The sequence below is a fragment of the Triticum urartu genome, chromosome 6A (assembly GCF_056163025.1).
Source record: "Triticum urartu cultivar PI428250 chromosome 6A, HENAU_Tu73, whole genome shotgun sequence".
NCBI classification, from domain to species: Eukaryota; Viridiplantae; Streptophyta; class Magnoliopsida; order Poales; family Poaceae; genus Triticum; species Triticum urartu.
Window position 1 is genome coordinate 551,278,465 of NC_141878.1, and position 16,759 is coordinate 551,295,223.

The 16,759-nt window shown below is 50.3% G+C and overlaps 1 pseudogene; it reads right to left on the minus strand.

The window, feature by feature from the left end:
• Positions 1 to 202: 202 nt before the first annotated feature.
• Positions 203 to 9,078, minus strand: LOC147966240 (uncharacterized; annotated as a pseudogene).
• Between the last annotated feature and the right edge of the window lie 7,681 nt (positions 9,079 to 16,759).

The following is a 16,759-nucleotide window of genomic DNA, read 5'->3' on the forward strand; positions in this document are numbered from 1 at the left end:
TCAAAAAGAACAACTGCAGGTACTGAATTAATCAAGAACTTACCAATCACTAAATCAGGTTCATTGTAAACCTCCTCCACATTAACATGATTTCCATGACCCTTTTGGAAGGGGTTTGGCTTGCTGTATCCTGAGTTCTTCACCCCCGGGCAATCTGTGGCATAGTGCCCCATAGCCTTACACCTGAAGCACTGCACCTGACTCAAATCCCTTGGCGCACGTGTAACCTGGTGGTTCTGGTTATTGTTCCCTCCATTGCTGTTACCATTACCATTACCTCTGCCATTGCCATTGTTACTCTTGTGCCCATTATGATGATGGTGGCCATTCCCTCCATGATGATTATGATCATTACCTCCATGATGATTATGCCCATTACCTCCATGATGATTATGTCCATTACCTCCATTACCATGATATGAAGTGCCTGGCTTCTGCTGTGGTCCTGAATTATACCTGTTATGTTGTTGTACTTCCTCTTGCGATTCTCTATGGCATGTTGCTTTCCCTCCAACACAATGGCCTTATCAATCAAATCCTGGCAATTCCTAAAAGTGGCCACTGTCAACTGAAGGCTCAAGTCATCATTTAGACCCTCCAAGAATTTCTCCTGCCTAGCTGCATCAGTGTTAACATCATTAGGAGCATAACGTGTAAGATTATTAAATTCCTCCACATAAGCATTAACTGTGCGACCTACCTGCCGCAAACTGCGAAACTCCTTCTTTTTCAGACTCATCGCACCGGCAGACACATGTGCAGCACAGAAAGCATCCTGAAACTGAGGCCATGTGATAGTAGCAATGGGATAAGTGACCAAGTAGTTCTCCCACCAAGCTGCAGCAGGACCCTCCAACAAATGTGAGGCAAACCTCACCCTCTCTGCATCTGTGCATCCAACCGTCTCCAGGTTCCTATTGACTGCACGAAGCCAATCATCAACCGCAATAGGTTCAGGGGAACTAGAGAACCTCTGAGGATTCAACCTCAAGAACCTGGTAAGCATATCCACTGGTGGAGGTGGCGATGGATTGTTGTTGTTATTGTTGTTGTTCTGGTTCTGGACAAGCAACTGGATCAAATGAGCTTGTCCCTGAAGCAACTGCTGCATGTATGGCGGTACATCATTGCCATTGTCATCTCCTCCTGCAGTATTACGCCTATTATCACGCCTCGACGACATCTAGTGGGCAAGCATAGAAGATTTATAGATATAATAGGGCCAAAGACTATGTATATATAAATATATTCTACCCATACGCATAATATGATCAAGCCAACAAAACACAACAACGAATAACACCAACAAACAAACAAACAACAAACAATATGATAATATTGTATATATATATAGTCGAATAATTTCGACACTAAGAAATTTAACAAACAACTATCAATCAAGCAAACAATCTAGTATCTTCATACCACGAAAGTGGGCATAATCAGATACGCTAACACGACAATGTTGCAATATAAAACAAACATGAATGGTGGTCTCAGCACTAGTTCCTACTTAACTATTCAAGATACTTGAGGGGGTTAACTAATAAACAGTAAGAAGTATAGCTGGTTTATAAAATAATTTTCACCCCTATGGCTTTTCTAATCCATTTTCTAGGGTCACGTCCTACAGTCAACACCTACTTTGATGCCATCTGTAACGACCAAACCTTGAAGGATTTGAGTCTCTGTGCTTACCGTGCTAGTCCCTGGATCGAACTCGCTAGCACACACAGTATATATGAATACCAGAATAGCAAGTGCATCGTTTATTACAACGTATGATCCAGAGTATAGAAAATAAAACAATTTGCATAGCACTTGCCTAGCTTTATTCAATCAAACAACGGAAAGTAGCACAAAATAACGATGAGTCCCATCATAGCCCACTGGCGATGCTGAGTGCAGACTCGCGACCCTAACAGTACCTTACTCTTCGCCTGAATATCCTCCAACATGAGATGTTGCAGCCATATAGGTCAATACTTGGAATGTATTGGCAAGTTACAAAGGAGTAATAATAAAGCAGACCTACATGTATATGCATAGTATAACAAAAGGAAGGCTTGTTGTTTTATTTTTGCAGAAAGCTGATTTTATCCTAATAACTACCTAATAGTCAAATTTTTATTTAGTTCTTTTATTACTACAATTATATACAAAAGGTTGAGTTGGCAAAATCAACTCCAACCTACCCTTTTATTAAGTTGCCCAACAAATTTATTAAGTGTCACATCTGTCAAGATCATCCAACAACTGTAATGGCATAGTGGCTCAAAGTTTCCCATAACCGGGGGCACGGCTAATCATGATTAGTTTTAATACTCTGTAGAGTTTAGTATGCTTTACTCACTCGACCCAATCCTAAGATTGAGACAAAGTCTTTCAGAAGAGGTTCCCTTAACCACCTGACGGCCACATCCCACCTACATATGATACATCTGTCGACACTGTTTGGGCCAGGGTTCCAACAACTGATCAACTAAGCCAGAGCCCATATAGCCAGTGGCCACACATGGAATCTACTAGTCACTAAGTCTGTCTGATCTTTTTGAGCCTGGGCGGTATTCCACTTAGGGTGCACTCTCATGAGCACATGGCCTTATAAAAGGTGCAAGACCCCATGATGCCTTCCCTCAACACCAAGCAATACCACTTCCGCCCAGAGGTGAGTTAAATCCTGAGTTACTACTCAATTTGTTAAATATATATAATCCTCACATAAACTCAATGAATACACGAACCACCCCCATCTACAAAGCATAGCAAACTACAACTACCATGATTTGTAAAAGACGGGAAGATAGCTCAACAACATAGCAAAATAATATCCTAATCCTATACATGCATATATTCATAGTGTGATATAACTACATGCATAGAAACAATAGGTAAAGGATGATCAACATGCAACTTGCCTTGGTTCTGGTTCAGAAAGTCACACTCCTGACAATAGCTCGCGTCGCACTCCCGACAATCTACATGTTTCACACAATTCAACAAATCAATCACCAGAACATGAATAGAACCAAAATAAAACCAACAGCAAGAAAACCATTTTTAAAACTCAACAACGCAAGATTAACAGAACCTAAAATGCACTATGGTCACAACGCAAAAAGAAACACTCGATTCCGATAAACGGTTTGATAGTTACGGCCTCCGGAAGATTCAATTCAAATTGAAATGAATTCGAATTTGAACAGTGCAAGCATGTGAGATTTTGGTACTATGATAAACTACTGGTATTTGTGAGTGCATAGGAAAAAGAATTACCTAAATTAGACTTATAGAATAAAAGATATAGCTAGTTGACGTTTTAGCTGAAATCTGAAAAAAAAAGAAAACAACAGAAAACATCTGGACTGTTCGTGCGTGTACTGTAGCTGGTGCCCACTTGGCAGCTCGTGATTGGCTGGAGAATTGCATGCGCGCGTGCTCACCAGCAAAACAGAGAAAACGGCGGAGACGGTCTCGGGCGTCGGCGGTGACGGCTCTCCGGTGGTGCTCCGGCGAGGGGGAAGTGACGGGCGGATGCGGCTTCGAGTGGCGGAGGCGGTGCTGAAGTCGGACGGCGGTGGGGCGTGCTCTGCGGGAGACGGTGATGACGTGAACAGCCGCTGCTCCGGCAGCGTTGGTTTCGCTCGAGCGGCTCACTCCGTTGCGATTCCGGCGACAAAAAGGTGTCAGAAAAGTGCGGCGTTGAAGGGGGAATTGAATGGAGCAAATAGCGTGGCCGTAGGTGTCCTTATACGGTTGCGAAAAGAGGCGGTGAACGACGGCTGCCACGAGCTACTCCGGCGAGATCCAAAACGCCCCGTGGAGGTGTGTGGTCGAGCAAGGGTGGGGAAAAGGCCTCGGTAGGGTTTCCGAGGTCCTTGGCTCGTGCTAGGCACCTTGGGTGTGCAAGGGGTGGCCCGGGCGTCGAGTTCGACTCGGGCTTGGCCGCGGTTGCGTGCGGTGGTGCCCGTTCGGCTCGATGAAGGAGAAAGGGGTGCGGGGTCTACCCATCAGTGAGAGAGCGGTAGCGGGTTGGGTTTCGGGCGCGGGTCGGTGCAACGGAGTTGGATGCCACTTCGCGGGAAGCTGGGCCGCGGCTGTGTGCGGCTGCTGCGCTGGCTGGCTGGGCTACGGCGATGGGCCGGCTGACTGGCCCTGACCCACTCACTTCTTCCTTTTTAACAGAAGCAGCAGCAGAAAACAAAAATAAATAAAATAACATACACAATATAAAATCTAAATAAAAATACCTAGACACACAGTAAAAATAGCCCTATAGCTATAAACTATAGGAACACTAGTTCCAATTCTAATGCAATTTTTGTAAAATAATTTTGATGCAATAGGCCACACAAAACAGTAATAAACACTCAAATAAAATATTTTGAAGATCACAAAAATTACCAGAACATATCAGATGAACTGGAAATAATATTCTGCACATTATGAACATTTTTAAAATAGGGGAGAAGTCATGTTATCTCCACTCCAAATAAATTGCATTTTGTTGCATAATGATTTGAATATTCTGAAAAAGCAAATAATGCAATAAAAATATGATATGCATATGAATGATCTAATAACATCCTAATTTAGGAAAATTGGGATGTTACAAACCTACCCCCCTTAAGATGAATCTCGCCCTCGAGATTCGGGCTGGCTAGCAAATAGGTGTGGGTGATCCTGCTTGAGATCTTCCTCTCGTTCCCAGGTAGCTTCCTCCTCTGTATGATGATCCCACTGAACCTTGCATAACTTAATTGTCCTGGTGCGAGTAACTCTCTCTGGTGTCTCCAGAATCTTAACAGGCTTCTCCTCATATGTCCAATCACTCTCCAACTGAATTGCCTCAAGTGGCACTGTGTCCCTCAATGGAACATCCATCATCTCTGCATGGCACTTCTTCAACTGAGATACATGAAACACATTATGAACTCCTGACAAGGATTCTGGCAACTCAAAGTGATAAGTTACCTCTCCTCTACGCTCCAAGATCTTGTAAGGCCCCACAAAACGTGGTGCTAACTTACCTTTGATTCCAAACCTCTTAATTCCACGAAGTGGTGAAACTCGAAGATATGCACGGTCTCCTACCTCATATGTCACCTCCTTACATTTTGCATCTGCATAAGTCTTCTGCTTGGACTGCGCTATCTTCAGCCTGTCACGAATCAACTTGACCTTCTCCTCAGCATCCTTGATCAAGTCTGGTCCAAAGAATTGACGCTCTCCAACCTCATCCCACATCAACGGTGTCTTGCACTTTCTGCCATACAATACCTCAAACGGTGCCATCTTCAGACTAGCCTGATAACTGTTATTATATGAGAACTCTGCATAAGGTAAATTATCATCCCAACTGGACCCATAGTCCAAAGCACAAGCTCTCAGCATATCCTCCAAAATCTGATTTACCCTCTTTGTCTTCCCATCTGTCTGTGGATGGAAAGCTGTACTGAACTCCAGACTGGTGCCCAAGGATTCATGCAACTGACGCCAAAATTTGGATGTGAACTTAGTACCTCTATCAGACACTACCTTCCTTGGAACTCCATGCAGAAAAACAATTTTAGACATATAAATCTTTGCTAGCTGAGCACTGGTATAAGTAGTTTTTACCAGAATGAAGTGAGCAACTTTAGTCAAACGATCAACAACTACCCAAATAGAATCATAACCTGACCGAGTCCTGGGTAAACCTGTAATGAAGTCCATACCAATCTCATCCCACTTCCAATCAGGTATAGGCAATGGCTGTAACAAACCTGCTGGTCTCTGATGTTCTGCTTTAACCCTCTGGCACACATCACATGTTGCAATATATCTAGCAATTTCCCTCTTCAGGCTAGGCCACCAAAATATTTCCCTCAAATCCAAATACATCTTAGTATTACCTGGGTGAATAGAATAAGGTGAATCATGCGCCTCCTGAAGAATCAACTTCCTGATATCAACATCTGGAGGTACACAAATACGCTTCTCAAACCATATGGCTCCATGTTCATCCTCATGGAAACCTTCTGCCTTACATTTCACCATGTTCTCTTTTATCTCAGCAATCTCCTTATCATTCTTTTGAGCTTCTCTGATCCTGTCAAGCAAAGTAGGCTTTACCTCAAGTGTTGCTAAATATCCCTTAGGAACCATCTCCAACCTAAGATTCCTGAACTGCTCACATAACTCTGGTGGCATATCATCAATATTAATTGCATTAGCATGGCTCCTACGACTCAATGCATCAGGAACAACATTAGCCTTACCAGGATGATACTGCACATTCAAATCATAATCCTTAATAAGCTCCAACCATCTCCTCTGCCTGAGGTTCAAATCCTTCTGAGTAAAAATATACTTCAAGCTCTTATGATCAGTAAATATATCACAATGATTACCAATAAGATATGGCCTCCAAGTTTTCAGTGCATGCACAACTAAGGCTAACTCCAAATCATGTGTAGGATAATTAAGCTCATGATTCTTAAGCTGACATGAAGCATAAGAAACAACTTTACCTTCGTGCATCAAAACACTCCCAAGTCCTTGACGAGAAGCATCACAATATACCTGGAAGTCCTTATGTATGTCTAGCAGAGTTAAAACTGGTGCCGTAACCAAACGCTACTTCAATTCCTGAAAGCTGGCTTCACATTCATCAGTCCAAACAAACTTCTTCTCCTTCTTCAATAATTGAGTCATAGGCTTTGCAATCTTGGAAAAGTTCTCAATAAACCTCCTGTAATAACCTGCAAGGCCCAAAAAGCTGCGAATCTCTCCAACTGACGTGGGTGTCTCCCACTCTGTAACAGCAGCAACCTTAGATGGATCAACTGCAACTCCATTACCTGACACAACATGTCCAAGGAATGCTACCTCATCTAGCCAAAACTCACATTTGCTGAACTTGGCATACAACTGATGTTCCCTCAATTTCTCCAATACCAAACGCAAATGCACCTCATGCTCTTGCTTATTCTTGGAGAACACCAATATATCATCAATGAAAACAACCACAAATTTATCCAAGAACTCCATAAACACCTTGTTCATCATATTCATGAAGTATGCAGGAGCATTAGTCAATCCAAATGACATAACAGTATATTCATACAACCCATACCTCGTAGTAAAAGCAGTCTTTGGAATATCTTGCTCAGGAATCTTTAATTGATGATAACCAGAACGAAGATCAATCTGAGAAAACACAGTAGCTCCCTCCAACTAGTCAAATAGATCATTTATCATAGGCAAAGGATACTTATTCTTAATGGTTACCTCATTCAGAGAACGATAATCAACACGCATCCTCAAGGTCCCATCCTTCTTCTCCACAAACAAAATTGGAGCTCCCCAAGGTGATGAACTTGGGCAAATAAATCCTTGTGCCTGCAATTCTCTTATCTGCTTCTTCAATTCCTCCAACTCTTGAGGAGGCATTCTATACGGTCTCTTTGCAATAGGTCCAGTGCCTGGTATTAAATCAATAAGAAACTCAATATCTCTATCTGGTGGCATACCTGGCAACTCCTCTGGAAACACATCTGGATAATCTCTCACAACTGGCACCTCTTCCAGGCTACCCCCCTTAAGTGAGTTCACCTGCACCTAATTATGCTTATACTTACACACATATTTGATCCTCTTCCCTCTTGGTGCACTGAGAGTAATAGATCGATTGGCACAATCAATACAACCTTTATATGACTGCAACCAATCCATACCCAAAATAATATCCAGACCTTGTGACTTCAATATAATCAAATCCGTAGGAAACTCATGCTTCCCAATAGACAAAGTCAACTGATGACAACCAACACCTGCTATCATCTCAGCTCCTGGGGAACTCACTCTAATAGGCATACTAAGTGTTTTGGTTGGCAATCCATGTTTATCAACAAATACCCTCCAAATAAATGAATGTGATGCACCAGTATCAAAAAGAAGAACTGCAGGTACTGAATTAATCAAGAACTTACCAATCACTGCATCAGGTTCATTGTAAACCTCCTCCACATTAACATGATTTCCATGACCATTTTGGAAGGGGTTTGGCTTGCTGGATCCTGAGTTCTTCACCCCCGGGCAATCTGTAGCATAGTGCCCCATAACCTGGTGGTTCTGTTTATTGTTCCCTCCATTGCCGTTACCATTACCATTACCTCTGCCATTGCCATTGTTACTCTTGTGCCCATTATGATGATGGTGGCCATTATAGTTGTGGCCATTCCCTCCATGATGATTATGATCATTACCTCCATGATGATTATGCCCATTACCTCCATGATGATTATGTCCATTACCTCCATTACCATGATATAAAGTGCGTGGCTTCTGCTGTGGTCCTGAATTATACCTGTTATTGTTGTTGTACTTCCTCTGGCGATTCTCTATGGCATGTTGCTTTCCCTCCAACACAATGGCCTTATCAATCAAATCCTGGCAATTCCTAAAAGTGGCCACTGTCAACTGAAGGCTCAAGTCATCATTTAGGCCCTCCAAGAATTTCTCCTGCCTAGATGCATCAGTGTTAGCATCATTAGGAGCATAACGTGCAAGATTATTAAATTCCTCCACATAAGCATTAACTGTGCGACCTCCCTGCCGCAAACTGCGAAACTCCTTCTTTTTCAGACTCATCGCACCGGTAGACACATGTGCAGCACGGAAAGCATCCTAAAATTGAGGCCATGTGATAGTAGCAATGGGATAAGTGACCAAGTAATTGTCCCACCAAGCTGCAGCAGGACCCTCCAACAAATGTGAGGCAAACCCCACCCTCTCTGCATCTGTGCATCCAACCATCTCCAGGTTCCTATTGACTGCACGAAGCCAATGATCAGCCGCAATAGGTTCAGGGGAACTAGAGAACCTCTGAGGATTCAACCTCAAGAACCTGGTAAGCATATCCACTGGTGGAGGTGGCGGTGGATTGTTGTTGTTATTGTTGTTGTTCTGATTCTGGAGAAGCAACTGGATCAACTGAGCTTGTCCCTGAAGCAACTGCTGCATGTATGGCGGTACATCATTGCGATTGTTGTCTCCTCCTGCAGTATTACGCCTATTATCACTCCTCGACGACATCTGGTGGGCAAGCATAGAAGTGTTATAGATATAATAGGACCAAAGACTATGTATATATAAATATATTCTACCCATATGCATAATATGATCAAGCCAACAAAACACAACAACGAATAACACCAACAAACAAACAAACAACAAACAATATGATAATATTGTATATATATATATAGTCAAATAATTTCAACACTAAGCAATTTAACAAACAACTATCAATCAAGCAAACAATCTAGTATCTTCATACCATGAAAGTTGGCATAATCAGATACGCTAACACGACAATGTTGCAATATAAAACAAACATGAATGGTGGTCTCAGCACTAGTTCCTACTTAACTGTTCAAGATACTTGAGGGGGTTAACTAATAAACAGGAAGAAGTATAGCTGGTTTATAAAATAATTTTCACTCCTATGGCTTTTCTATTCCATTTTCTAGGGTCACGTCCTACAGTCAACACCTGCTCTGATGCCATCTGTAATGACCAAACCTTGAAGGATTTGTGTCTCTGTGCTTATCGTGCTAGTCCCTGGATCGAACTCGCTAGCACACACAGTATAGATGAATACCAGAATAGCAAGTGCATCATTTATTACAACGTATGATCCAGAGTATATAAAATAAAACAATCTGCATAGCACTTGGCTTGCTTTATTCAATCAAACAGCGGAAAGTAGCAGAAAATAATGATGAGTCCCATCATAGCCCACTGGCGATGCTGAGTGCAGACTCGCGACCCTAATGGTACCTTACTCTTCGTCTGAATATCCCGCAACATGAGACGTTGCTGCCATATAGGTCAATACTTGGAATGTATTGGCAAGTTACACAGGAGTAATAATAAAGCAGACCTACATGTATATGCATAGTATAACAAAAGGAAGGCTTGAGGGTTTATTTTTGCAGGAAGCTGATTTCATCCTAATAACTACCTAATAGTCAAATTTTTATTTTGTTTGTTATTACTACAATTATATACACAAGGTTGAGTTGGCAAAATCAACTCCAACCTACCCTTTTATTAAGTTGCCCAACAAATTTATTAAGTGTCACATCTGTCAAGATCATCCAACAACTGTAATGGCATAGTGGCTCAAAGTTGCCCATAACCGGGGACACGGCTAATCATGATTAGTTTTAATACTCTGCAGAGTTTAGTATGCTTTACCCACTGGACCCAATCCGAAGATTGAGACAAAGTCTTTCAGAAGAGGTTCCCTTAACCACCTTGTCGGTGTTCTGGGAACGGGGGTCCCCAGACTTGCCTGCCTGCGGCCTGCGGCGTGGCTCAAGTGGGGGCCCAGCGCGGCCCATCTTCATCAACACAAGACTCAAGACCCTCGCGAGGGGCCAAGCCTCACGAGGCAGACGACACGGTGCATCCTCAGGCACAGCCTCGTCAGGCTGGCTCGCGAGGAGGTGGAGAGTTCAAGGCGAGGTACCTCGCGAGGTGCCCATGACGCAAGCCATGACGACTCAGGGCACCAGGCGGGTGCCAGCGCGCGCAGCGTCCTTCTTTCCTCTTTGGTGCAAAGGGGGCAAGCGCAGCCGCGGAGTACCGAGGCATCAGGCAAAGGTTGCCACTTCGGTGCAACGAGACCAAGACCAGGAGGACTACGAGACGTAGGTCACCATGGAGCCCAGCACGGCGTCATCACCAGGGCCTTTGGCAGGCGAAGACTGCTTTTGTCAGGATAGATGTACTCGCTGTCCCCCTTCAAATTAGCCCGCCATTGTTGGCTCCCTTCCCGCTCAATATTTGGGAAGAGGACCAGGGCCTCTATAAATAGGACTAGCCACTCCCAGAGGAGTGAGGGGGTGAGAGGGTGAGAGAGCGAGTGAGTGAGTGAATGGGAGAGCGAGTGAGAGAGAGAGAAAGGTGACTGAACTCCCCATAGCAGTTCATCACCCCAACTAAGAACAGAGCCTCGCGAGGATGTTCTTCCTTGTATTGTTCATCATCACCAGCCCCAGGAGGCAATCCATCCACCACACACTGGAGTAGGGTATTACACCACATCGGTGGCCTGAACCAGTATAAATCTTGTGTCTCTTGCGCAGTTCTTTTAGTAGTTTAGATCCCAGTGAGACGGAGAGGTTGAAGGCGCAATCTCTGTGCGCACCCCAGTGTTCGAACCTTAAGGGTCTGCCAGAACCCGAAATCCGACATTTGGCGCGCCAGTTAGGGGTGCGCCGGAATTCATCTTCCACCGCTCCGCTCTCCTCCGACCGTCGCATCCATGTCTGACGCTCGTCGGGCCCGCGCCGAGCGCCGGGCCACCATCGCTTCTCGCGTCGCCCAGACGGCCCCCGTCGGTGGGCGTCCTCGTCGTTCCCCGTCGCCTGCCGTCAATGCCGCCACCGGCCCGGCGGGGGGCGAGCAGCAAGCATCATCTCAGCACCCGTCCGTGAGGCAAGACGGCCGCATTGCCACTCCGTCACTCGCACCAGCTGGCTCTTCGTCCCGCGCACTCCGCGCACCCTTGGAGGCTCGAGCTGCGCTCATCGCGGCAAACGAGCTCCTGTGCTACCGCCCCGTCGACGATGTCTACGAGGAGTGGCTCGACTGCATCGCCGAGCTCGTCCGCGCCGCAGGGGGCTCTCCTGCGCCGTCCGCCCTGTTGCGCCGCACTCCGCCCCACATGGGCAATGAAGCTCTAGGGGCGTACCAGCCGCCCCCTCTCCAAGAAGATGCCATGGCTCCAAGGCGTCTGGCCCCTGGGCGGAACCCGCTCCGTCAGGCGCCAGCGCAACAAGAACGAAGCTGCCAAGAAGTCCCTCGCCCGCAAGGAGCTGCCCGGGCGCTCCCCGCACCAGCTCCGGCACGCCAAGACCCCGCTCTGCTCCAAGCTGTAGCGCGTGGGGACCCCCAAGGCCAAGATCTCCACCAACGGAAGCCTTTCGTGGCCACCGCGGGCTGCCGCGCCTACACCACCGAGCTGCGTAGCGTCGCGTGGCCTGGCAAGTTCAAGCCGGACTTGCCTCCTCGCTACGACGGCACCACTGATCCCGCGGAGTTCCTCCAGCTCTATGAGATGGGCATCGAGGCTGCCAGCGGAGACGAGAACGTCATGGCTAACTGGTTCCCCATGGCGCTGAAGGAAGGAGCGCGCACCTGGCTCCTTAATCTGGCTCCAGGAACGATCTCTTCCTGGGACCAGATGCGCACCCGCTTCATCGCCAACTTCCAAGGTACTCGCGACCGGCCACCCGCCATGAGCGACATGCGCCGCATCAAGCAACAACCCGGAGAGACCCTGCAAAAGTACATACAGCGCTTCAACAGCGCGCGCCTCAAGATCCCCAAGGTGTCTGAGGTGGCCATCATCTCGGCCTTCTCCGATGGCGTGCGGGACGTCAAGATGAAGGAGGAGCTGGCGATGCATGAAGACCTCTGCACCTCCCTGGAGCTGTTCAACTTGGCGAACAGGTGCGCCAGGGCTGAGGAGGGACGCCTCTCCCTCCTCGAGCTGCCTGCCGCGGACCCAGAAGAAAAGAAGCCCAAGGCCAAGGACGTGAAGCGCAAGGGGGCTGCCGTACTCGCGGCAGAACCAGACACCAAGTGGGGCAAGGATCTGCCCGAACCCTCCAGAGGTGGCCGGTACTGTGTGTACCATGACCTCCACACCCACAACACCAACGAATGTCAAGAACTCCGCGCCGTGCGAGAAGGAAGGATCGGTCGTCGCCCTGACTGTGCTGACCGGAGCTACGGCCGAGGAGGAGGAAGAAACCCAGGGCGCCCCCTCAGGTGGTCGGCGTGCGCCATCACGTTCAGCTCAGCAGATCAGCTCAAGTGCTCGGCCACAGCCGGAGTCCTCCCGATGCTTTGCTCCCCAGTCATCAGCAACGTGCTGGTCACCAAGACCCTCATCGACGGGGGGGGGGGGGGCAGGGCTCAACGTCCTATCCGTGGAGACCTTCAACAACCTCCAAGTGCCCTATGACCAGCTTCAGCCGACCAAGCCTTTCTCCGGAGTCACCGACGGTTCCACAGTTCCGATCGGGCAGGTCCGCCTCCCTGTCACCTTCGGGGCCCGCAGCAACTACCGCACCGAGCTCATTGACTTCGACGTCGCCCACATCCGCCTGCCGTACAACGCCATCCTCGGGTACCCAGCGCTGGCCAAGTTCATGGCCGTGACCCACCACGGCTACAACGTCCTCAAGATGCCAGGAAGTGGCGGCGTCATCACGGTGCCCTGTGAAGAGAGAGACGCAGTGTGTTCCCTGGAGAGAGCCTTTCAGGCCGCGTCACTAGAAGATCCAGATCGCAGAAGCAGGAGGCTTCCTGAGACCACCCCCAAGAAGAAGAAGATGTCGTCGGGCTCAGCCCCTTAGGAGGCAGGCCCCTCAGGGCCCGTGTCTGCCCGGGAGGACCCTCCTTCCATCGCATAGGAAAGCGCGCCCGGCGCCCTCCTCAGGCAGGGCTCGGGGGCTCTCACCTGGAGGGCCACCGACCTGGCCAGGGCCGCGAGGGAGGCGCTTGGGCACCACGTGGAGGCGTGCTTCGAAGCACGTTTCCGTCAAGGAGGAGCCAAGCAAGGAAGGCCAGACCAGCACGAGTTCGTCAGCAAGGCCATTCAAGAACCGCAGGAGTCAAGGATCATGAGGGGTTGCCGTCGTTCACCAGCTGTGGCCCCACATCCAAGCGAGGATGGTGGGCTGCGCGTCTGCGTCGACGTACTAGGGCTCAATCAGATCGCCACAACGGAGCGCCTCTGGCCGTCGCAAGTGGGGCGCTGTGGAGGTCCACCCCACAGCCGTGTCGCATGCCTTACGGCCTGCCGAGCGTGGCTGCGGCGTGCCAGCGCCTCGTGAGGGGCATCATGGATGCTCAGGAAGACAGGCATTCCGCGGCCATGGCGGACATGAAGAAAACTCGCGAGGAGTCACCAGTGCCTCCGGAGCCTCCCGAGGGCCCGGGGCCTGGGGGCTCGTGAGGATCGGCTTCCGCAGCCCGCCGAGCCTACTGCACCAACGCCACTTCGCCAACGACATTCTCAGGTGACATCTTCCAAGCCTCATTCCCAGCTGGGAGCGCCCTCCCAGGGTTGCATCACTCCCAGGCCGCGCGGGTCCGTCCCCGCGGCATGTATCTGCATTTACTTTTTGGTCGTTAGTTTGCCTTGATTGGGGGCGCCCCTCGGGCTGCATCATCCCGAAGCCGCTGGGGCCAGGCCTAGCGGCGTGTATCTCCATCGCATTTATTTCCAACCATGCATTTGCCTATCACGCTTGATTGCATGATGCCCGTCCGCGGCATCCCTTCTTCTCCATGTCGACTACTTGCACGTTAAAGTGGGGGTGCTTGAGCATCGCGACTCAGGGCTCTTACTGGCTCTCCAGCCATCACCCTCTGGCCTTATCCACGGCATCGTGACCTGGCATACCTGCTACGGCTGAGACAAGCTCAAGGGCCGGGACCCGAGGACGTAGAGTACCGGCATCTAAACAAATTTTGCAGGGACACATCTCAAGATACGGCCCAGTGCCAGGCGCAACCCGCCTAGAGGTAGGGCCTCGTGAGTCCCGCGCTGGCTCACGGGTGCCCAGATACACCTCACCTACTCCAACCAGCGAGCTCTTGAGTGACTAACGATTGACTAACGGCCCCCGCGGCAACACCATCTTCTTTCTGTGATGACTCTGCAGGATCCTTGGAGGGAACTGCACTAGCCAAGGCCCTCACGAGGTTTCCTTCGCCCTCGCCCGCGCGAACCGCTTGCACGTTAAAGGGGGGGTGCCTGAGCATCGCGACTCAGGGCTCTTACTGGCTCTCCAGCCCTCACCCTCTGGCCTTGTCCACGGCATCGCGACCTGGCATACCAGCGACGGCTGAGACCAGCTCGAGGGCCGGGACCCGAGGACATAGAGCAGAAAGGGGAGTAGAGGCGGGGAAGAAGGGGGCTCGCAAGGACCTTGCCGAGCGATTCCACTCCTGCCTACGCACAGACCCAACGGCACCCTAGGAACGACCCCTGATTCTCAAGATAAGTCACCACCCACAGCACTGGCTACCGAAGCACTACCCCCGCACCTAAAGCAACTCCGTACTAGCGATGTTGCTTCCCTTTCTCACTAAGCGACGGCTGCTTGGGCGCCAAAGGGGACCTCCTGAGCATCGTGACTCAGGGGCTCTTACCGGACTTCGGGTCGCTCACCTCCTGGCCTTGACCACAGCATCGCGACCTGGCATACCAGCGACGGCTGACGCCGCCTTAGGACTGGGACCTGTCGGCGCAGAGCACCAAGCCCTCGTGAGGTGCGAAAGGGAGGGCTGAACTATAACGGAGTTAGCAACTCACACGGATCCGTGGCAAAAGGTCATATATATTAACAAACAGGACTACAGACACCTTACAAGCCCCCACGGGGCGCATTCTGATTCCTCGCAGGGAACGAATCCTAAGGGATGCTAACTACATGAGCTCCTGCGGAAGGCGCCATCATCAATAGTGGGCCGCCAGGCACCGGCGCCAACTCCATCCAGATCAGGGTCGGCGACGGCCTGACGAGTCCGCCCTGCTCCTGGAGCGGCGACGACTCGGGGGCTCGTAGCTGTCGTCGCTCGTCTCCGGAGTCGCGAAGCCTTCGCTGGAATCGCTGGACCCTACGGCGCCACTGCCAAGGGGGCGGTCGACGGGCCTAGCCCTCACCAGGGCGAGGTCCTGGCCACCTCTCCCGCGGCAGCACTCCAACCGGCGCCCGTGCGCGTCGAAGGCCTTGAAGAACATCACCGCCGCGACGTCGTACTCCAGGTGGACCGCGAAGACGCCTCTTTCCCTGCAGACCCGGGCGATCTCCCTCCAGCCGTGGGACATGAAGACCTCGCCCGGGGCAGCGACCGCGACCTCTGCCTCGGTCGCGAGGGCGCTGCAGTCGGCGTGCTGCAGCCAGAGCTCCAGGGTCCCTCCTGGAGGAACGATGGAGGCGAAGAAGGGAGGAAGACGGATCCAAGACTGAAGAGGAATGGCGACGCGGAGCACGCCCTCCTGGGAGGAGCCCTCGGCGTGGACTCCAGGAGGAACCACCCACGCCTTCGTAACCCGACGGCGCCGACGACGGCGCTGACCGCGGGGATCAGCATCAACACCTCCGGGGCCTTCGACGCGGGCATACAAAGGGAGTGGGAACCCCGGCGGAGCCCGCTCTCCCCAGGGCCTCGCCACCACCTGACGATCATCCTCGTCCCGGCTGCGAGGGGAGAGTCGCTTCTTCGGCGGGAGCGGGTCTAGTCCCTCTCGGGGAGCCTTTGCCTTCTCCGCTGCAGAGAACCGGCGAATTGGAGCCATCACACCAAGACGGAGCAACAGCAGAGGCGAAGGAGACAGCAAGGAGGGATGAACTTGAAGGGCACGCACGGTGCCGTACTTATAACCGGCGAAGGCCAACCGCCGGCCTCCACGATCACAGGTAATCATAACACGATCTGCATGCAAGAAGTTGTCCAACTCGCATGATCACACGGGCATCATGGGGAAGTGGAGTCGCCCACGTCCAATCAACCACCACACAGTGCCCAAGGCCGCAGGCTGTTAGGGCCCGCGGCACTTCGCCCTTGCCCTTTCGCCTCTCGGCACGGCCAAGTCCGTGCGCGCCTTGGGCCCGGGGGCTACTGTCGGCGTTCTGGGAATGGGGGTCCCCAGACTTGCCTGCCTGCGGCCTGCGGCGTGGCTCAA